Source organism: Pelodiscus sinensis, chromosome 1 (assembly GCF_049634645.1).
Source record: "Pelodiscus sinensis isolate JC-2024 chromosome 1, ASM4963464v1, whole genome shotgun sequence".
NCBI lineage: Eukaryota > Metazoa > Chordata > Testudines > Trionychidae > Pelodiscus > Pelodiscus sinensis.
In genome coordinates this window covers 315,624,918-315,646,910 of record NC_134711.1, presented here as the reverse complement: position 1 = coordinate 315,646,910, position 21,993 = coordinate 315,624,918, and the positions used below count along the sequence as shown (strand labels likewise).

The following is a 21,993-nucleotide window of genomic DNA, read 5'->3' as shown; positions in this document are numbered from 1 at the left end:
GTACATATAATTACTGAAGGGTACTTTTTCTTATCAAGAAGTCTCCGCTACAGGTCCCAGAGACAAATCTATGATTCAGGGTAAGACCCATTAAGCATCAAAGCAAATGTTTACATAAAGGTAACGAAGGGGTTATACTCTTTTTAAGCTGATCCGTACATTCCAGTCTGTAAAGTATGTTGGTACTGAACAGTACTATTTTTACTGTGTGTATCTTTCAACAGCACTAAATCTCAGGAAAGGAAGAGAAAGAAAATCTGACTTTGTATATATTGCAGAGTTCACATCAAATCAATCTGAGAGCTGAATCCAAGTTGGTGGCAAAAGACCACCTGTTAGATGGAGATTGATTCATGCCAGCACATCTATTGTAGATAAATTGATAGCCAGCTCATGTAGTAAGTCTAGGAATCCCATCTCGAGAAAAGAAAACATTTAGATTATCTACCAGAGCCTAATTTGTCAAGTTGGCAACTGTCCATTGGAAATGTTTCACAGGACGGAGCTAGCAACCAAATGCCAGATTTGCTCAAGGTAGCCTTGATTCCAACCAGAGCAGTGTTTGTATCTCAGGGGATTGCAGAGGGCTCCTTGTATGATGACCTCTCTGGAACAAAGGCCACATTTGTTGAAGAGAAAAGAGGTTGGTGGGGAAGAGAGGAGAGGCTGGATTACCTTTTGTTACATGTGACAGCTGAAAAGGTCCCGGTGAATAATTACCCTAAAAACTAACAAACAGGGAGAAAGAAAAAAAAAAACCCTTGATCCCTTTAAAATAAATAAAATAAAATAAATAAAGAGAGGAAACCCAGGGGGAAAGAGAGAAGTTAATTTGGCTTTCCTTTCTGCTCTGCAGTGAGTGCACACATGTGGAAGGCCCTTGCTTTTGCTTCATCCTTACTTTATCCAGGCTTAGCCCATTCAGAGGCAATTTTTTTTGCAAAATGACGACAGAGAACCAGGAAGGCGTCAGCAGCAAAAGGCACCCTCAAATGAAGGCCCCCATTGTTTTAGTCACAAAAGAGTGATTCCTGGTAAGCAGCAGTTGTCATCTGCTTTGCATATTCTTTATCTCTCTCTTAATTGGCATTATGCTGCAAACTTATCTGGAAGGCCATGGGAACTAAAAGGCAGGCTTCTCTCTCCCCTCTCCCCCCGAAACAAGCAGAGCCCAATTAAAGCACAATTATGCCCCTTTTGCCATTAGTAGCCTTGTCTGACAGAAAGGCACAGAAAGGAGAAGTGTTATTAGTTTAGAGGGCCTCACTATCTTTTCTTATGAACATTTGTATAAAGTGCACATAGAAAACGAAGGCAACACAAGTGGCCCAGCCTTTGGTGAGCTAAAGTGGATTGTTTGGAAATGTGTGACCTGGCTCTCCAGACAGCATTCCAAATGTGTCTCCTCTCACTAGGGAGTAACTGACCTAAGACTTAAACCCACTGCTTTAGGGGCTGAGGAAAATAAAGGGGGGATCTGAGGTGGGCAGAAGGAGGGGGAAAAAGCCCAATGTGTCTGTAACCAGAAAAACTTCAGTCTGGCACATGAAACTGCAGATCAGATGCGACAGTTCTCCTCAGGTTCCCACGGTGCCTAGACATTACAGTGATGGAGCATTAAAACTCCCTAATGGGCCAGGCCAAGATTTGTAAGACCTGGTGCTTAGAGTATGATTCTTAAATCCATATTCTGGCAGCAAAATCTACATGACCTGATTTTAAAAGGGAAGGAACAGCTGCAGCTGCCTCTGATAGATATGGGAGCTGTGGGTGTTTGGCACTTCTGAAAATCAGGCTTATACATATGAAAGAACTCCTGAAGATGGCCCAAATCCTTAAATTGTCCTCAGTCAGGGAAAATTCCCAAGGAGGTCATTTAGTATGCAGTTGTGAGTCCTGCTAAGTGCTTGTGAAGGGCAATAAAGAGGGATAGAGTCCACTCACTTCCTTGGGTAAGCTGCCCACATTGCCAGAGAAGCTGTCTGTGTGGGGGCGGGGGAGGGGGGGGGAAGAGGGAGGGAGTAGTTGCCATCAGGATAATTCTCCCCCTCCAATGCAGATGGATGGAACCTCTGCTCAGCCTCTTCCCAAACTTCCTGGCCTACACACCAGTGCTGCGCCCAGGAGGGAAACAAACTTAGCAGCAAACAGGCTTGTGTAGATTACATCCCTTCTGGAGCTGTATCAGGAACCTAACCAGGACTTGCAGAGTCACAATCCATTTTCTATTCTGCCACTTGCTCCTTAGGGAGTGTTATTGCAGTAAGAACTGAGAGCTATGTAAGAACTTCAGGATTTGACCCATAGTCACAGAGAGAGCAGAAACTTTAAACTCCTAGCTTCTTACCAGAACCTATCACAAAAATCATGCTAGTGTTTGACTAGAGATGTAAAAGAGTGGTCAATTATTCAGCTACCCGATAAGCCTAGGCTATTGGGTAGTCGAGTCGAGTCCTCGCATTTCCCCGCCTCCTTTCTGCCTCTATACCAAAGGCAGCAGGGGGCGCAGCAGGAGCTGATGCTGGGGGGAAGCCAGATTAAAAGCCAGTTCCCGCCAGTACTGTCTCCACGGTGTGGGGCGGGGCAGGGGGAAGGGAGCAGAGGAGGCAGAGGCACAGCAGTCCAGGGCCCAGCGTGAACCGAAACTGCTCAGACCCAGCTTGTGCCAGGTCCCAGACCTATCCCGCTGAGGCTCTGACTTTTAAATATAATAAGAGCTGAGCAGGTGGCTCTTACTATATTTAAAAGATAGAAGTGCAGGGGTTCGGCCGTGTCCAGACTCAGGGGTTTTTTCGGGAAAAGTAGCCTTTTCCCGAAAAAACTTCCCCTGCGTCCAGACTCAAGCCGCGTTCTTTCGAAATTATTTCGAAAGAACGCGGCTTTTCTTTCGATGGCGGTAAACCTCATTTCACGAGGAAGAACGCCTTCTTTCGAAAGTTCCTCTTTCGAAAGAAGGCGTTCTTCAATGTAAAGAGGCCGTCTTCGAAAGAGAGCATCCAGACTCGCTGGGTGCTCTCTTTCGAAAAAGCGGATTTTTCTTTCGAAAGATCCGCCTGCAGTCTAGACGCGATCTTTCGAAAGAGCCTCTTTCGAAAGAAGCCTGCAGTCTAGACAAAGCCTCAGTGTGAGCTAGGAATGCTCAGTCCTGGCTTGTGCCATGTCTGGGATTTACCCCCGCTACGGCTCTGCAGTTTAAATATAGTAGGAGCCAGGCTGTCTGCGTGCCCAGCTCCTATTACATTTAAACAGCAGAGCTGTAGCAGGGGTAGCTCCTGGACTCCACCCTCCCCTGATCAAGTAATTGTGTAGTGGATTCAAACTGTATCGACTACATGATTAATCAATTATCTGTTTCTTAACATCCTTATGTTTGACCAGACTCACCCTCACTCTAGGGGTATGTCTACACTACCCCGCTAGTTCGAACTACCGGAGGTAATGTAGTCATCTGCAGTTGCAAATGAAGCCCGGGATTTGAATTTCCCGGGCTTCATTTGCATGAAGCCGGCCAGCGCCATTTTTAAATGCCGTCTAGTTCGAACCCCGTGCCGCGCGGCTACACGCGGCACGGAGTAACTAGTTCGGATTAGGCTTCCTCGAGGAGTACAGCTAATTCGGATTAGAAGCCTAATCCGAACTAGCTACTCCGTGCTGCATGTAGCCGCGCGGCACGGGGTTCGAACTAGCCGGCATTTAAAAATGGCGCCGGCCGGCTTCATGCAAATGAAGCCCAGGATATTCAAATCCTGGGCTTCATTTGCAACTGCAGATGACTACATTACCCCTGCTAGTTCGAACTAGCGGGGTAGTGTAGATATAACCTAGCTCTTTTATGTGACTATATCACAGACTAGCTCTCTCAGTTACCCTTATTCAGGTATTTCTAGGACTACTTCCTTTTCTCAATTACTGCGCTATTGCAGTATGTTTCTGCTGTGCTAGTACTTGACCCCCTGGCTCTGATTCCTATGTCTAAGTCCACACCTGACAATAATTTCAGTTAGGTCAGAGGTCAGTATTATGTTAGTTGAAGTTTTTAAATGATAACATTGCTATTCTGTCTCCAGTTATACACACAGGGAGCTAATACAGACTTCAAAGAGAGACCCACATCCCTTCCCCATCAGACATCGTAGGAGCCAGCCCAGAGTTAGCAAACATTTGCTCTACCACTCATCATTGCTCATCAGCAGCTTCCAAGACTATGTCTGTGACAGGAAGCCCCTAGGAATCTTATCACTTCAACAAGGCCAGTAATCACAAAGCAAATCCTCTATTGTCTTCTACCAGGAGGTAATTTATTGCAGGCACTGAAAAATGGAGGAGAAAACAAACTTTTCTTCTGTTCTTGGGATATCCCATTGCTTCACCCCCATGCCTTATGGGCACAACTGGGATGTATTTTAGTAAAGAAAAACCCAACACATCCACCAGACTGCAAGATTGAAGGTGCAACATCTGTAGCCCTGAACAGTCATTCTGAATGCTAAAATACTTAACGGTACACAATTCTATACTTATTGCATGAGCCTTATTAATGCAATCCGTCCCTAACTCAAGATGGGTAAAAGCCACTGGACTGATTCTAAGATGCTCTTTGCTCGTCAGCATGCCAGATTCCCTCTTGTTTCCACCACCTCCATCTGGAAAGCTGGCTCCCGTAACTGAAAAAAGTTACTGTTGGGGGTTTAACAAGGATACTGTTGCTCAGTTAATCTCTGCTGCTGCCACACCACAACAGTGGGTCACACTGAATGAGAGGAACAGAGACTGTCATTTCTACAGTTGCCAGCTGGAATCTATCACAGATGCTGGCTGCTACTGGAACAATAAAAGCCCCTGTGTGATGACGGAAATAAGCAGGATAATTGTCAATGGGGAAAACACACCCACTCCCACCCCCACCCCCACCGACTGGTTTATTCACAAATGCTGTGAGCTCCCGACTGTGGGTTAAATGTGATGACACACCAGAAAATTGGTTAATAGAGGAGGTTCAAACAGGGCGGAGTAGTGTGGAAATTATTCAAATGTATTTAAATGTGAAAACATACAATTTCATCTGTATACAGTTATCGTGTTTGCCAACAGGTTAAAAATACAAGAGCTGCTTGCCAAGTAACCAGGAAAAAATGAGCAGATTTCTCATTTCTCATTGCAATGCTGAAACCCACAGGAAGACAGACTTTGGTAGACAAACAGAAGCCCAGGCTGGAGGATCTCATGGTCCTTTCTGACCATACACTCTGCAAAATGTTGGAACGGGCATTTGTTGACGATTTCCTTTAGTTGCTACATGCCTTTGACACTGGTAAATGTCAAGTTGTTAAAAGATTAAAAATAAAAGTAAAAAAGTTTAAAGTAAGTGTTGATATTTTATTTTCAAATGTTTATGGACAGTCTCAGACTAACTCCATGACCTAGTATATAAGAAGGTGCTAAGAGTCTTTCTCCTCATTGTAGCCCCATCCCTATGGATAACTACAGTCACTATGCTCTAAGAACAAGCACACCTCATCTGTATACAGGCAGTCCCCGGGTTACGTACAAGATAGGGACTGTAGGTTTGTTCTTAAGTTGAATTTGTATGTAAGTCTGAATTTGTATGTAAGTGGTCACTTTCAGCAGCGGCTGACTTGGGGACGCCTGGGGCAGAGCAACTGGGGTGCTGCTGGGTTGGTCCAGTAGCACCGAGGAGCAGCGTTGTGGGACCAACCCGGCAGCGCCCCAGCTGCTCTACCCCAGGCATTGTCGGCGAGAAAAGCCTGGTCTGCTGGGGGGGAGGGTGAACTAGCTGCGCCACCCCCCAGCAGACCAGGGAGACGCGGGTGGCAGGACCGCCGAGACGCTCCGCGGTCCTGCCCGCATCCTCCGCGGCTTTGCTCCGCATCTCCCTGGTCTGCTGGAGGGGGGGCTCCCTTCAGCAGACCAGGGAGACGCGGAGCAAAGCCGCGGAGGACGCGGGCAGCGGGACAGCCCAGATGCGCCACGGCTGTCCCGCTGCCCGCGTGCTCCGCGGCTTTGCTCCGCGTCTCCCTGGTCTGCTGGGTGGGGCTCCCCCCAGCAGACCAGGGAGACGGGGAGCAAAGCATCGGAGGACGCCAGCCACGGGACAGCCGCGGTGTGTCTGGGCTGTCCCGCTGCCCGCGTGCTCCACGGCTTTGCTCCCCGTCTCCCTGGTCTGCTGGGGGGAGACCAGGGAGACGCGGAGCAGCTTTTCTTGCCCCGGAGGATGCGGGCGGTGGGACCGCGGCGCATCTGGGCGTCCCGCTGCTCCCGTCCTCCGGGCCGAGAAAAGCCCCGTTCGTAACTGCGGATCCGACATAAGTCAGATTCGCGTAACTCGGGGACTGCCTGTACCCAGAAAGCCAATGAGGTGAATCCACTCCATTAGCTTAACAGTGTCCATTATGGTTACACACTGGCTCCTTAGAAGCTGGCTTCAGTGTGGGCTCTGCGGAGCCCGCAGCAAAGCCGGCTCCCTGGGAGCAGGGCCAGCGCTTATACTATAGAAACTGCACCTCAGAAGCAGGGCTGACATTCCCTGCCAGACCTGCTCCTGGGGGAATGGTTGCTCTGCAGTATAAAGCTAATATATACACCCCAGAGCCCACAACATGTGTAACCAATAGGATTTTAAGCAGTTACACGGTTACCTTTTTAAACAACTTTTTCATCCCTATTCCTGGAACTCCTCTTGGGAGAATTGCAAGCCTGCATTACCCAAACCCAGGTCTGTGCCTAATCAGTGCACATTCCAACCATTTTGCAGAATTTACCACCTCTGATTATAAAGCTAATTCCATGACTGCCAGCAATCTCCTATCCTTAGTGCAACTGAAAGGAAAACAAACTTTCCCGCAAGTAGAAAAGTCTCCAAAAAGGCTAGCTTCCCCATTCACTGGAGCAATGAGACTGTGGTGACTTTCTTGCTAGAGATTCAAAAACTGGTGTACCAAAGACTTATTACATTTTCATCTTGCACGGGAGGACCACTGCAAATGAAGAAGTAAAAATCTAGACTTATTCCAAAAGAATGTAAGTTCTGCCAATGGAAATAGTAGTCCTCTTTATATGTGTGCATGCATTTTCTGTCTGTCTCTCTCAATGCATTGCCAGTGATTCTTCTGGAAAACTAATTATTCTAATTTCATAGTGGTGGGCAAACCTCACTTCAGTTCACATCAGTACTTATCAAGCATTACGAATCTGAAGAAAAATAGTTGCAGATCTCACCATGTTGTCTAGCATTTCCTGCTTCTAGTTAGGTTCCCTTCATGTCATGTTCCTTGGCTCTTTGGGGTCTACCTGGAACTAGGATGTGCTGAGGTATACAGTTATTATTAATTTCTTTAAACTTATCCAACTTTTTTTTTAAAGAAAAGAAAAGTCTGAATTTGAGTTCAGGATGATTCTTTCTGTAGCTGAATCAGATTGTTCTTCCCATCAACTGGGCAAAAAGTGGATCTGGTTCTTCTTTGACACTAGTTTTAAATTAAAGTAATTACACTATGTTCAGTGGCGTTATTCCCCAGTAGAAAGTTCACTACATCTGTTAGCCACTAAATATAACATCCCTCTCGTCCCCAACCCAGGAAAGAATGTAAGCAGTTGAGTAGTTCTGTTGCCCTCAATACGCAATTGACCTTAGCTATCCTTGCTGGTTCCAACCTAGCAATGCTTTTTAAATAATTATCATTTGTTGTATTAATTATTTGTATTGTCGTACAACCTAGGAATCACTTTCATGGATCAGGACCATATTGTACAAAGAACAAACAGTCCCTTACCCTAAAAGGTCACAATCTAAGTACAGGACAAGATGCAATCAATGAAAGCAGTCAAAGAGATGGGAGACTACAAAGAAATAATGAGACAGTACTGATCAGCATGGTAGACTGTGGTCTCATTTAATCATATACTTAACTTTAGCTATCTGAGTAGTCCCAATTAAATAATCAGAAGCTTAAATTTAAACATGTGCTTAAGTGCTTTGTTAGACTGTGCCAAGAAGGCCTATCCTAAACTAAGCAGTGAGAGATCCTACAGCTTTTACCTTCATGAATGTTGAATACTGATCCTCTACATTTAAGATGAACGTCTCTATTATCCCCTGATATAGCCTTGCAAAGTTGCATTTCCAACTATTTTACCATATGATATTGAGTAAGGACAAGCTCTGTAACATCAGTAAGAAAACACATGGAAAGAACACATCTCCAACATCTTCATCTGGAACACTCACAAACACATTAAAAACTAACATTCATATTAAACTCAAAAAGCCCGATCTCCTTCATACTTGAAACATTTTAGGTCCTCATTGGTCACTGTTGCTTACCTGCCCCAAAGCATATTTCCTCCCACCGCACCAGTCTATATCTAATTAGAGCTAAAAATTGAATCAAGCCTAGCCTGTGACGGATACAGCATTTGAAATGCTCCATCAAGATCAGGATGAATTTGCCTTGACACAAACCGGTAAAAGCAAAAAAGGGATGAAAATCTTCCGAAGATTCATACACGGAATTCCCACTGAGCCCCATAATGTAGTCAGCGATCCATTCCAAGACAGCCTATTACAAGCCAGGACTTGCAGAGACCCTTTGGGAGTGGCACAAGGCACCATGGGATACATGAGTCAATCAGAGGTAGTGAGCGAGAAAGAACTACTGGTTCTCAGTCTGCATCTGGGAATATGAACACACATTATCCTTGGCTGTGTTACAGTGGAACTCAGACTTGACTCTGCCCTGTGAGAATGCTACAATGCTAATCAGACTTACACATGGGCATCGTGTGGAAAACAGCTACACAGTACGAGAGCAAAAAAGGGAATGGGGAAGGGATACAATAGCCATCTCTCCAAATATTTACAGTGTGCTCATCACCATGGTATCTGGTCATGACTAGCCATCACTACAATGCCGTTGGATCTGCCAGCTTCACTTTCTAGTGGGGCCACAATCAGGTCTCTTAAAGGTACAGCCTACCAGTAAAGACTGGTTTGGCTAAAGCAAAAGATGGGAGTATGGAAAACTGAGTTATATTATCAGGTGTGTTACAGGCTTCACATGTGACATTGGGCACCAGTGCTGCAGTATCACCATTTGTACAATTGGCCTAGTAATGTTTCCCTATTTCACCAGGGTATTTGTGGGGTTTAACTCATGACCAACAGTCTCACATCCTCAGAGGGAAAGTGATATGGAAGTTCAGTGCATTACTAAGCCTAATGGGAGGCAGGCTAAATGTTACTGTCAAGTGAAGGTTCTACTTGGATATTGCCTGTGCATTTATTAACAGTAATGTTAAATTCAGATAGTTAAATTCAGAAAGTCTATAACCTACACTGTAAGGCCACCTCTTCACTTTTCAGAGGATCCACACTCTGGCGATCAATCTTCCGGGATTCGATTTAGCCGGTCTAGTAAAGACCCGCTAAATCAAACACTGAGGACACCCATTAGTGCTGGTACTCCTTGCTGTTGCAAGGAGTAAGAGAAGTCAACAGGAGCATTTCTCCTATTGACCTCCCACTGTGAAGATGGTGCCAAACTCAGCTTAAGGTATGTCGACTCCAGCTTCACTGTTATGTCAGTTCTTTGTAGGGTGTGAAATCACATCCTCTCTCTGCCATAACAGAAAAGATGAAAACTTATGATAGAAGTTTGCCACAAAGCGGTAAAAGAAAAACAAAATTGGAGGTGTCCAGCACTGAAATTCACTTAGAAATCTGAACTGCAAGGAAGTGATTGACCGACAACATTCAAATAGATTTTTTTTGTCTGTTTTTTATACTGTTTTATCAAATGATCAGCTACATCATTCCCATCATTGTGTCAATTTTTTCTATGGGAAAGGAAAGGAATATGGAGACTGATCTACTTGACAGTAAAAGAAAAAAAGAGAGAGAGAGAGAGAGAGAGAGAGAGAGAGAGAGAGAGAGACTTAAGTAGTCAAGGAGAAAGGCTTATTTCATTCTCCTCTAAATATCATGAGTAAAACAGGAGACATTGTGGAGAATGACAGCCTAAAACTTGACAGAAAAAAGCGCTATTAATTAATGCTTAACTAACACTGGCTGACAAACCGATTTTAATAAACAGAATATTTTTACACATATCTTTTTAAATGTTGGATCAAAGCAAGGTGTCTGGGAAGAGAATGCAGTTTTCTATTATTATTAGTAGTGGTGTTTATATATAGGTATATATATATTGCTGAAAGGTATCAGGAGGACTCTAATGTGCTAGTGGCTGTACAAACATGCACAGACTTTACAATGTAAAAAGACAAGATCTAACAAGTGAATGAGGCAAACAAAGGTGGGAAGCAGGTGATGTGTGGTGTGGAAAGTTGGGGAAACAAAAGTGATAAGATGTAAAAAAAATTACTAGATGGCCAGTAGCAGTTTCTAATTTCTTTTACCCAACCAATGGTGAACAAACCTAAAAGCACTTACTTACCAGTACCACAGAACAAAAGAAAAATCTAATTGCTACCAGATGGAAACAAAATTTTCTTAAAACAGCTAACTATGAACAGAATAAATACTGGCTGCTTGCAATAACAGTAAAATATTACTTGAGAAGGAAATCCATTCCAAAGTTTGTATGGAAAGGCTAAGCGCAATGGCCAACACTTGCAAACTTAAGTGTCTACAGATAAGCAGCTAAATGCCTATTTTGGAACCTTAACGAAAGAGGCATCATATATATAGTAGTCCAGTGTCTGAGAGTCTGTAACGCCAAAATGCTGGCTGTTCCCTCTGGGCGGCGCTGTTGCCTGAAATGCTGGCTGTTCCCTCTGGGAACATGGGGAGCACAGAAGTCAGCTGAGTGCCACGGTGGTTGGCGAAGGGGGGCGGGGCGGTGACATGCAGCATGACAGCAGCTCCAGGCTCCGCCCCATGGCCGTGAACGTCACCGCCCCGCCCCCCTTTGCCTCCCACCGTGGTGCTCGGCTGACTTCTGCGCTGCTCAGCCGGGCCACCTCGTGAGAGCACGTGGTGCAAGCAACCATTTGGGCTCCGCACCTCCCATGCGGCATGGGGAGTGCATAGCCCAAACGGCCATTTGGGTTCCGCGATCCCCTGAGTGAGAGGCAGAAGAGAAAGAGAGACACAGAGAGAGAGGCAGGAGGCGGAGGCGGAAGGGGAGGGGGGGGGGAGATCGGAGGCTCAGGAGAGAAGACTGATGTGGAGGAGAGACCTGAAAATCCCGTCTTATGACGGGCTAATTGGCTAGTCATATATATAGTAGCCCAGTGTCTGAGAGTCTGTAATGCCAAAATGCTGGCTGTTCCCTCTGGGGGGCGCTGTTGCTGAAATACTGGCTGCTCCCTCTGGGTGGCGCTGTTGCCTGAAATGCTGGCTGCTCCCTCTGGGCACCGCTGTTGCCTCCCTGGCTGTTCCCTCTGGGCTGTGCTGTTGGCTGCGTCACGTTCTTCGCCTCCCACCTTGGCGCTTGGCTGACTTCTGCACCGTTCAGGCGGGCCGCCGTGGGGGAGCAAGCAGCACAAGTGGCCATTTGGTCACCACGGTCCCCATGCAGCACCCCCATGCACCATATGCTACATGTGCACCACAAGGAGAAACACAAACCTAGCCAGGAGTGCTCTGTTATTCATCTGGTTGCCATTTGTATTTCCCCTGAGCGACTGCCCAAGCACATAGCTTACAAGGAACACTGATCCCCAGTAGGACTCAGTGTGGAAGATGTCTGCAGTTTCTTTTGTGGGAGGCTTCAGAGAGCCATCTAGTTTCTCCAGTGGATCCCCACAGTGTGTCTGCTACTCATGAATGTATGTACTGGGTGCGGTGGGATGTGTACCCCCTACAGGTGTCCCAGGGCTCATGTGAGGTGGGTCAGTGAGGCTAGTTCTACTGTCTGGCTATTCTTTAGGGAGGGCCAACCTTAAAAGATCATTTGGCCCCGCAGGGAAGGAGTAGGCTGGTTAACATAAAGTCAAGAAGTTGAGAAAAGACGGGGCTACAGAGACAAAGTCTACAGTCTCTCTCTGGGGGACAAAAGAGATAAGCAGCGGTCCAGGCAGGCAGCAAAGCATTGGAGGGAGTCGACCTTGGACCCCAGAAATAGGATCCCTGGGCTGGAATCCAGAGCAGATGGTGAGCTCCGCTTCTCCAATGGGACCACAAGGAAGGTGGGAATGAAGCCCCTTGAAGGAAGGGGATAAAGACCCTGGACCTGAGAGAATGATATGAGACCTACCGTGAGATCACTGGACTTTAGCTAGGTTGAACTCTGTTGCTCTGGAAAGGATGGGCTACAGTGGGACCTTGCCAGAGGGCCATGCTCCAGGAAGAGAGACCAGGGTACATCTAGTCTACAGACTTTTTTCGACAGAGGCTTTGTCAACCGATACTGTCACAACAAAGCCTCTGTCAGAAAAGAGCATCTAGACTAAAGCCAGTTCCTTCGACAAAGCAAGCCGCTTTTTCGACAGAGAGTCTAGACTCTCTCTTTTGAAAAAGTACAGTGTGGATGCAATAGCGACTTTTTTCGACAGAACTCTATCGAAAAAAGGTGTTATTCCTCATAGAATGAGGTTTACCGCTGTCGACAAAACTTCTTCATTCTGTCGACTTACTGTCAACAGAACTCGGCGGTATGTAGGCACAGATATAGTTTTGTTGACAAAAGTCCACTTTTGTCGACAAAACTCTGTACTGTATTTTAGTGAATATATCCCGCACCCAAATATACCCCGCACCTGAATATACCCGCAGGGAAGTGCGGGGTTTGTAAAAACGAATATAACCCACAGATTATATTTGCTAAAAGACGGTAGTCTAGACACACCCCAGGATAGCAATGGAGCAAGACTGGCAAGGAGGCACAATAGGGAGAGACGGCAGCTATACCACATCTGGCCACATGGAGGCGCTTGTGCAGGGACGCAACCTCTGTACAGAGACGAGCACAGCTTGAGGGACCCAATCCTGCATCCACTGAAGCCAGTAGTTTTTTCACTAACCTCAGCTCATGCAAAATTAGGGCCTACCCCCTGGAAAAGCTTACTAGGAAGTATTTTACTGTTTGTTACTGAACAGACTGGCTACCAGTATTCATGGGGTCAGTAAATATCTCAATAGATACATTGGGTGGGCAACTAGCATCCCTCTCTCTGCTCTGCTAGGAACATTGAGTTAATATTTAAAGATAAGAATTTGTTAGCAGTAGAGATCCTCTCTGTGAAAGCACCCTGCATTTACAAAGAGCTTGTAAACACAGCTAACACCATGATCCCTGCCTAAAAGAGTTCAGGAAACGTTACCTTAAGTTTGCATGTTTTTTATAGATTCACCCACCCACCCAATTCAATCTGCTCCCTGGTTCAGCTGTTACATTTTATGCATCATGGATACAAACAACACTTGTTTTTCTCATAATTTTTTTCTTTCCTTTTAGATCCTTCAGGGACATGCTTTCTAGAACCTAACTGTACTTCGAGGAAGCTGGAAATACCTAGCTTCAACTCTTCCTAGCCAATGGCTTCCCAGTAATCTATGATCTGTCATGTTTTATAATTCATTTCATGGCATAGACATGCAAATATATATATTTCCTTCTGTAATAACACTGATCGCAATGAATTAATTGGACACTCGGAGGCTGTGTCATATATATATATATATATATATGACACAGCCTCCGAGTGTCCAATTAATTCATTGCGATCAGTGTTATTGCAGAAGGAAACAAATGAATTCCTTATACTAGAAAGTGGTGCCTCCCCAAAAGAACTCATAAATAATGAACAATCCTGGCTGTAATCTGCCAGTGTAAGTGATCCATTCTGTGAGACAGCTGCCTGTTATTTATGCTCAAAAGCTGTTCTGCGCGGCTGATTAAAACATTGGTGTTCACTCATTGTTCCCATTATCTTTTAATCCAATGTAACTGCATCAGTTACATTTGAACGCCACTTTATATTCAGCATGACAATTTTTACTACTGCCACCTGCACCCTATACTTGTATTTTTTCTATTTATAGGCATTCTGGTCTTCCCATTTATCGGTCCAACAGAGATAAATGTTAGGGCGAGGTGGTTATGTATTTGTCATCTGTAGTATAGAAGCATCCTAGACGCCTCAACCAAGAGCAGAATCTCATTGTGCTAGATGCTACAAATACACATCACAGAGGTCTTACCACTTAAACAGATAAAACTGAGGAACAGTGAAAGAAATATTCTGATCAGAGGAGAGGGCAGCAGAGGTGGGGGCCTCAGCGGAAGAGGTAGGACAGGGGCAACCAGGCCTCAGTGCCGCCTGGTCCACAGTGCACCCCTGCAGCCGTCAGAGCTGGCGGGACACATGTCACAGCAATCTGGCAGCAATTTAAATGTCCCAGGGCTCTGGCTGCCACTACTGCTGCAGTAACAATGGCGGCGACCGGCAGCCACGGGTCCCTTTGAATTGCTGGGCCCTGGAGCAACTGTCTCCTTTGTCCCCCACCCGGTCAATGGGCCTGATTATGATCCCCGCTTGACAGACAGGGGACTGAGGCACACAGACATTAAGGGACTTGCCCATGTAAGAACTTTGTAGCAGGTTTTCAAACTGAACCCAGCTTTCCTGAGTCACTTTAGGGCCTCAGCTCTGAGGCCTTTCTTCTCAAGACTCTTTCTCCCAGCGGATGGACTCCCAAAAAGTATGCTAGGTACTTCGGAACTCCTCCTCCACAATATGGGCTGGTACACTGTGGAGGTCAAAGAAACTACTACACCTGAAGAGTGTGGTTTCTAAAGGAAGCAAGATATGAAACACTGTATTGTGGCCATCTCATCCACTTCTGTTTAGCTAGCACTGACAAATCTGAGTTTACTGGTTGTCTGGGAGACTGAATGGTGCAATGGATTAAAGGGGTACAAAGCCTTATACCTCTCAGTTATGGGGTTAGGAGTTATATCTGGATAAGGCCAACACTACCATCAAATTGTCACCATTTTTGGATAAGTGAGTTGGTGTCTTCAGCATAATTCTGACAGGAATTCAATACACAACAATCAGAACTAGCATCTTTGCTGACAGTCTCAGGGGAAAGGCCTTTCCTGATGACTTAGATTTAAAAAAATAACTAACAAAACATATAGATGATATTATGAGCTTTTGTGGGTACAACCCACTTCTTCAGATGACTGGTCATCTGAAGAAGAGGGCTGTTTCCCCCCAAAGCTCATGATACCATTTACATGTTTTGTTAATCTTTAAAGTGCCATCAGATTATTTGTTGTTTTTTTAAGTTTTTCCTGTTACAGACTAACTTGGCTACCCTGCTGAAGCTTTTAGATTTTAGGGACTGTTTTTAGGGACTGTTTTTGCATTATGCCTGTGTACAGTGCCTAGCACAATAGGCCCCTCCTCCTAAAATAGGAATTCAAAGTGTTTCCAAAATGTAAAAGCAGGAAGAGAGAGCATATGTGCCTGACCCCATGGAAGTCAACTGGTCTTCTGCCTGAGTCAATGGGCCTGGATTTCTTCCAGAGGCTCCAAGAACTGGAGAGATATGGAGAGTGAAATACTCCATTTGTACAGCTGTAGTCACACTAATAGAGCATGAGGAGGAACAAGACGACCTAACATCCCAGTTCTGCAACGTACCGAGCATTTCCCGTGAGATACTGAACACCAGGAGATCAGGAGGAACTGGTAGAACTTAACAATAGGATTAGACCAAATCCTAAAGAATGTATTTAATTTTTACTTCTTATTTACTCAACCAAAATTCCATTCAAATCTATGGCATTTTTGCCTGAGTAAGGACTACACTCAAGAAAGGCTTCTGGAGTTGTTCATTTCACTACAGAGCTTTAAAAATATTGTTCCTATTTTCCTCCGTTTATAGACAGATATAAGACAAAGTAGCAAAACTGTCCATGTTTTCTCTTTTCTCATAAGAGGCATTTATATGACAAGCACATGACATAACCCTATCACCAGAGAATGAGAAACATTCTAGGGTACGTCTACACTACACAGCTATTTTGGGATACTGGAGGTATCCTGAAAATAGCTACCCCGCCTTTATACAAGCCACCCGTTAATTCAAAATATTTTTCGAAATAATGGGTGCACTATTTCGGAATTCCGGTAACCCTTGTTCCATGAGGGTTAAGGGATGTCTTGAAATAGCATGTTATTTTGAAATTTGGTGCTGTGAAGACATGCTAAATTTCAAAATAAGTTATTTCGAAATAGATTCAAAATAAGATACACAACTTGAGTACAACAAAATGCGTATCTTATTTCGAGTTAGGGTGCTGTGTAGACGCACGCATAGATAAATGGCATTATTTGAGTTTAAACAGTAACACTCTGTAAGGGAACACACACCCCTCCAACAAAAATGAAGGCATCACCACTCACTTTTTAATTCACCTTCCTGAAGTATCTAGGAATAATCCATGAAATACTCCTTGAAGAATGCACTTTTAACCTGGACATGTGTCAATCTCAGTCTACCTGTTGAAAAACAAACAGAAAAAAAAATGGTCATGTTTTTAAAACTGATCTTAAGTCTGTACAAACTAGGAATTAGAAATAGCTATTTGTGAGCCAGCTGGGCCATAACACCAGTCTCCTTTGCTATCACAACTGTTTGGTATGAATGTTGCTGCTGGGATTACACCAGGTTAAATTTGTTAGTAAATAATGCAATCGTCAGGCACAGAACCTAAAGCCCATTGTTCCCCAGCAGTTAATATGTTACGTGTCAAGGTTAAGAGCAGTGTTCCCTCTAAGATTTACCAACTATGAGCGGAGTGAGTTTTGGCTGGTGCACCAATATTGAAGTCATGTGTGCTGGTTTGGATATGTGCCAGTGTGGCACCTAATTTATTAACACACACTCATTCCCAGCCACTGAAGCAGAACTTCTGCCACACAGCATGTCCCGTTCCTAGCCGCCGGAGAAGGTCCTGCCCCCCCGCTGTATAGCATATCCCAGGTGCCAGAGCAGACCCCACCCCATGCATCCTATCTGGTTTCTGGCTGCCAGAGCAGACACCCCCCCACACACACACCATGTGGCAGGTCCCATTCCCAGCCCTACCTGCCAGAGCAGGCCCCAGTCCTCCTTGCCATGTGGCAGCCCTGGCCACCAAAGCAGGCCTTCCTCCCAGTACATGGCTGTCACAGGTCCCAGCCCCCTGCCCCAGTGGCTCCCTCACCATGCCATATCAGCCAGCCCTACCCAGTGGAGCAGCTGCCTGAGTGCTGCTGTGTGGCTCTCCAGAGGAGGTGGGCAGGAGAAGAATTTTTGTGTGTGCAGCCACATAGGCTGCACCTCAGTGGCAACTATGGTTAAGAGCACATAGTAAAAAAGGAAAAGACCAAGTAGCCCAGTGGTTCCCACTAGAGTTGCAGATGGTTTAATCAAAAATACGGAACCCCCTCTCCCTCCCGCTGCAAAACAAACAAACAAACAAACAAACAAACAACTGGGGAAAAAATTCTGTTGAGGGGGAAAAAAAGGGGGGAGGAACCAAAGTTGTTGAACAAAAAAAGGACCCCAAGAGTTATTAAGCAAACTAACTAACTAACTAAATAAAATAAATCAGCATTAAAACAGCATGGTCCCTTTAAGTGCGTGCAGAGTCAGATTAGGGATAGGAAGAGGAAAGGTTGAGCACTAAGACCTAGAGAAGGCTTTGCTTCCCCTTGCTCAGGTCTTTAGGCTTTTTGCCAGCAGCCATCTTGTTTTCTTTGTTGAGCCAGAAGGGAGCTTCCAGGTAAGCAGGAGGTCCGGGGGCGGGGGTGCATGGGGGAGTTGGGGCTGGGCTCAGTTGCTGATTGTGTGGTAGGGTTGCCAGGTGTCCGATATTGACCCGGGCAGTGTGGTATTTTTGCTTCCTGGCAGGGAAAACCCCCCCAGAAAATACTGGACATTTTAGGCATCCGGTATTTTCTGACATTTTTTACTGGACATGAGGCGAAAATACAGGACTGTCTGGGTCAGTATCGGACACCTGGCAACTCTAGTTCCCACCCTATGGTCTTCATACCCCTGGTGGTCTGCGATGGTACTGTAGGAAGCCCGCAAAAAATTTAAAAGCAAGGATCAGGCTCACTGCAGGACTGAGACTTTCCACCAGGCAATCTCTCCCAGGGCTCGCCATTCGCGACCATCCATCGTCCTGACACCAACTGTGCTACTGTTTACACTCCAGCCTTCTCCCCCTTCCAGTTCTGCCCAATCCTTTTCTTTTCCTTTTCTTTTTTTTCCTCCCCCAGGGCTCCATGCCTGGCCCAGGGCCGAGGTTTGGGGCAGGAGCTGCCTTTGGCCATGAGAGCCCCCTTGCAGTATTCTCCGTGAATTGGAAGGGGCAGAAGAGGCGGGAGCTGAGGAAGCAGTGCAAAGCAAGGGACACGCTGGCTGCTGCTTCCCACCGCTCCCCCTGACCCAGAATGGCGAAAGGCAGGGACACTATATTGTTTGAAAAGAGCTATATTGTTTGGGGTGGGCGTTCTGTAAAATATTAATAGCTTGAAAATGGGTCTGCGTGCCCGAAAAGGATGGGAACCATCCGGTTCATCCCATTCCATGGCCAATGGAGGACATTTCTTGCAAGTACCAAGTTTTCACTCTAGTCTGTATCCTAGGCATAGTGGTAACCATTCCTTCTCTTGCCTGGCAATGTAATAGTTCTCACTCTTTGGAAGATGATTTTCTCTTATATTCAGCCTAATGAAGCCTTTTTAATCCAATTCCATTCACTGAGTTAGATCCTTATTTACTCACTAAGGTAATTCTAGTACCTCTTTACTGGCTACTCTCATTTGATGCTTGTAAATTTTGACTCCTCTAGAGCTGTTTTTCGCTGGGATGAAGGTGCCCTAAACCAAGCGTAATATTTCAAGTATGGTGGCACTAGATCAGTATATAGACAAGCATTCCCATCCTTTCCCTGTGACAAGGTGCCCTGAATCTACAGACCAAAATTGCACTGGCATCTTTACATTGCTATATCATGCCAGTGACCTAGAGTCCATGATAATTGGACTGGAGAGGGCATACCAGAATGGTTCCTCTACTCCCTCCAGTGCTCTCCTCCAGTTTACAGCTTGCAGTGAGGTGGCAAAATTTGCAGATGATACTCAGCTGCTCAAGATAGTTTAATCCAAAGCATACTGTGAAGAGTTTCAAAAGGATCTCATGAAACTAGGGTTATGTCTACACTCGCGGCTTCTTGCACAAGTAATATGCAAATGAGGCTAAGTGTGGAATATCGCCGAGCCTCATTTGCATACCTAATGAGCCACCATTTTTGCAGAAGAGGCTCTTGTGCAAGAAGGAGCGTCTACACTGCCCCTTCTTGCACAAGAAAAACCCTCCTGAAAAGTAATAGGTGTAACGGCGTTGCTCAAGAGGGTTTTTCTTGTGCAAGAAGGGGCAGTGTAGACACTCCTTCTTGTGCAAGAGCCTCTTCTGAAAAAAATGGTGGCTCATTAGGTATGCAAATGAGGCTCGGCGATATTCCACGCTTAGCCTCATTTGCATATTACTTGAACAAGAAGCTGCGAGTGTAGACATAGCCTAGGTGTTTGGGCAACACAATGGCAGATAAATTTTAACGGTGATAAATTGAAAGCAATCTGTATCAGAAAACATAATCCCAACTACATATAAAACGATGGGGACTAAATTATCTGTTACTACTTTAGAGAAAGATTTTGCAGTCACTGTAGATAGTTCTCTGAAAACATCCACTCAATGTGCAGCAGCAGTCAAAACAAGCAAGCAAGCAGAATGTAGGAGTAATTAAAAAAGGGATAGAGAATAAGACAGAGAATATCTTATTGCTTCTCTATAAAACCATGGTACGCCTGCACCTTGAGTACTGTGTACAGATGTGGTCGCCTCATCTCAAAAAAGATGCCTTGGCATTGGAAAAAGGGCAAAAAAAATGATTAGGGGTTTGGAATGGCTGCCATATGATAAGAGATTAATAAAACTGGGAATTTTCATTTCAGAAGAGAGGAGACCAAGAGGGGATATGATAGAGGTCTATAAACTTATGACCGGTGAGGAAAAAGTAAATAAGGGAAAGTTATTTATTTGTTCCCATAACACAAGAACTAGGGGGTTAACAAATGAAATTAATATGTAGCAGATTTAGAACATTCAAAAGGAAGTATTTCTTCACACAATGCACAGTCAATCTGTGGAGCTCCTTGCCAGAGGATGTTATGAAGGCCAGGACTTTAATGGGGTTCCAGAAAGACCTAGATACATTCATGGAGGCTAGGTCCATCAATACGTACTAGCCAGGATGGGTAGGAATGGTACCCATAGACTCTGTTTGTCAGAAGCTGGGAATGATTGATAGCGGAGGGATCACTTGATGATTACCTGTTCTGTTCATTCCCTCTGGGGCACCTGGCATTGGCCATTGTCGGAAGACAAGATACTAGGCTAGATGGACCTTTGGTCTGGCCCAGCAGGCTGTTCTTATGTTCTCTTTCACCATTTCTCCTTTCCAGTTTATCCCTCCATTTCATTAGTTTGGGTGCATTTAGCATTCTCACACAGTCCAATGCACGTTCATGTATTATCCTTTGTTTATGACTATTCAGATGGTTTGTGATCGACATCATCCAAGATAAACTGAGTTAATCTTGAGATCTCCTCCATCTGTTGTGCTCATTTCAGAAGGAGCACAAACAAAAGTGGAAGAGGCTATTAGTCCCTAGAATGCCCCACTGGGCTATCTTGAACGTAAGAATAACTGAGAATAAATTGAGCTCTCTTCTCTGTCAGAAGGAGAGTAATCTGATGTATTTCTGTGAGCTGCACTAGCACTGGAGAGCCCATTGTACAGATATAGAAGCAAGGTGCTTCCATGCCCAATTCCTAGGCATCTTGCTGCACAGTGAAATACTGAGTTTCAGATATGCACCCAGGCTCCCTGAGCTTTGTATGTTTGTGCCTGTCTGCCTCGTGGAGCAGGGATTTGAACCCTAAACTGTCATTTTATAAGGGTACACTTACAACTACAGGTTATTGGTTATTTTGGAGTGGGTCTCTGACAGCCTGTCCTGATGGAGCTGTTCTACTTCATATAAATAAATATTCACTGGGCTGCAAAGAAAAAAGTGGAAGACTGAATCTTCAGCCTCGTGGTTTGGGCACTCACATGAGACAGCCCGGTTCCCAAACCCAATTCCAAATCAGGCTCAATGGGGATTCAGATTTGGGTCTCCCAAATCCCAAGCAAGCCAGCACCTATGGGGATGTAGGTGCATACAGCATTAAGTGAGAGCTGTCTGGTGTATTTGAATAAATGGTGAATTTAGCCTGAAGGGACTCACCCAGCATTACACAGTACACCTGTGACAGTGCATATACTTGAACCTAGGTCTCACAAATGCTAAGATTTAGTGGCCTAACAACTGGGCCATTCAGCCTCTCTCCAGCAGCATGTAACAGATAATACTTACACAAATCAGAAACGCTTACTGGTAAATCACCACAATATGAAGTTCCCATGGCAATTGCATCATGTGCTGATGCTACAACAGAAGAAGCATATGAGAGCCCCCAAAAGTAGGGCTCACCCTGTCCATATGCAGGATAATCCTAGAACTCATGGGGCAGGGACAGACCTTAATAGTTACTACAGAAAAGGTTCTGTCAGGTAAAGGGCAAAGGGCTGAGAATTGAATTTCTAGAGCAATCTTTTTATGTTTGGGTTGTTTTTTTGTAGAAATGTTAACTGAAGCTTCTTAATCAGCTCTGAAATATTCTTGGAAACTCTGCGATCACATGCTGCTTAATAAAAACCAGCAGGGGAAAAAAAAACATTCAAGCCAAAAAAAGAACCAGCCATTTCAAGAAACATCAACTATGACAGAAAAAGAAATCATGGGTTAAGAAAGAGAATAACAGAGCATGGAGAGAATTAAAAAGAGAGAACAGGGCCTGAATACTATTAGAGGGTATTTGCAGAATCCAATTTCACAAAT

General features: G+C 45.0%; 1 protein-coding gene across 7 annotated transcripts in view; it reads right to left on the bottom strand.

Annotated features, from left to right (window-relative positions):
• The window catches only part of TENM4 (teneurin transmembrane protein 4), an 858,468-nt gene that overhangs the window by 565,167 nt on the left and 271,308 nt on the right, over positions 1-21,993 (bottom strand). For all 7 annotated transcript variants that reach the window (XM_075919469.1, XM_075919465.1, XM_075919468.1 and 4 more), the window contains one exon: positions 16,396-16,491. The gene's annotated coding sequence lies outside the window, so the exon portion shown is untranslated. The remainder of the gene's footprint in view (positions 1-16,395; positions 16,492-21,993) is intronic.